The sequence below is a fragment of the Phyllobates terribilis genome, unplaced genomic scaffold, assembly GCF_046119375.1.
Source record: "Phyllobates terribilis strain yellow unplaced genomic scaffold, ASM4611937v1 Scaffold_4__5_contigs__length_816908805, whole genome shotgun sequence".
In the NCBI taxonomy this organism is placed as follows: Eukaryota; Metazoa; Chordata; class Amphibia; order Anura; family Dendrobatidae; genus Phyllobates; species Phyllobates terribilis.
This window is the reverse complement of record NW_027362764.1, coordinates 510,305,239-510,306,085: the sequence shown is the minus strand read 5'-3', so window position 1 is coordinate 510,306,085 and position 847 is coordinate 510,305,239. Positions and strand designations below refer to the sequence as shown.

The 847-nt window shown below is 38.1% G+C and overlaps 1 long non-coding RNA gene across 1 annotated transcript; it reads right to left on the bottom strand.

Annotated features, from left to right (window-relative positions):
* Nucleotides 1–227: 227 nt before the first annotated feature.
* Nucleotides 228–566, bottom strand: LOC141264399 (uncharacterized). The gene is made up of 2 exons (XR_012319921.1): nt 470–566; nt 228–390 (listed from the first exon to the last, which is right to left on the bottom strand). It is a non-coding gene; the product is annotated as an uncharacterized lncRNA (long non-coding RNA).
* Between the last annotated feature and the right edge of the window lie 281 nt (nt 567–847).

Here is an 847-nt window from a genome sequence, read left to right as displayed (position 1 = left end):
GCAATTTTAACCAGGGCAACCCCAAAACTACTGGAGAAGGCAAATTATTTAATACCACCAAATCCAAATTTTCTTGGTGAATACCATTAATAGTGAGGGGAAATTCATAAACCTTGTGAGTAACACATTTCAAGGGAGAGCCATCGACAGAAACCACGGCAATAGGGGATGACAAAGATAAACGAGATCTACTGCGCTGGTATACTCACTTTAAATGACACGAGAGGTTAAGGAGATAAAAAATATATTTTTATTTTTATTCATACAAAAGCTAGTTAAAATAAGGATAAAATATGAGGCTAAAAATTCCCAGAAGAAGCGAGGTTCGGTGGAGGAATATGAGCGAAATATCAGTGGATTATTCTCGGTATGTCCAGGACGTACAGGTACCTGTGAAGGGTATATATACTATGGTAAGTATAGGAATAGTTGGCGGATTATCTTATTAGTATGTAGAGATTTTAGTTACCTGAAACGTAATTAGGTGGTGGAAGAGTAATCACATATGGATGCCTCTGGTTAGTTCTCTTGAACCTGTCAGCTGTGAGTAAAAGAAGGGGGGCTAATTATTAAGAGACAGGGTATTGCCACGTTTAGAGTTTGAGTTGGGTATTTTACCTGTATAGTAGAAATCTTAAATAAGTGGAGGGGTCTGTATATATCTGGTAGGATTGGGGGGGTACTCCCCTGGGTTACTGCAGAGACTATAGGGTACTATAAAGTGGAAATAGAAAATTAAAACGTTAAAACGTATATAGATCTAAATAGCACACTTATCACAGTTTATCTTACCCGTAGGGAAGTAGTTTTGTGGATCTAGAGGGTAGTAGTTGTCCAATGGTGGTGG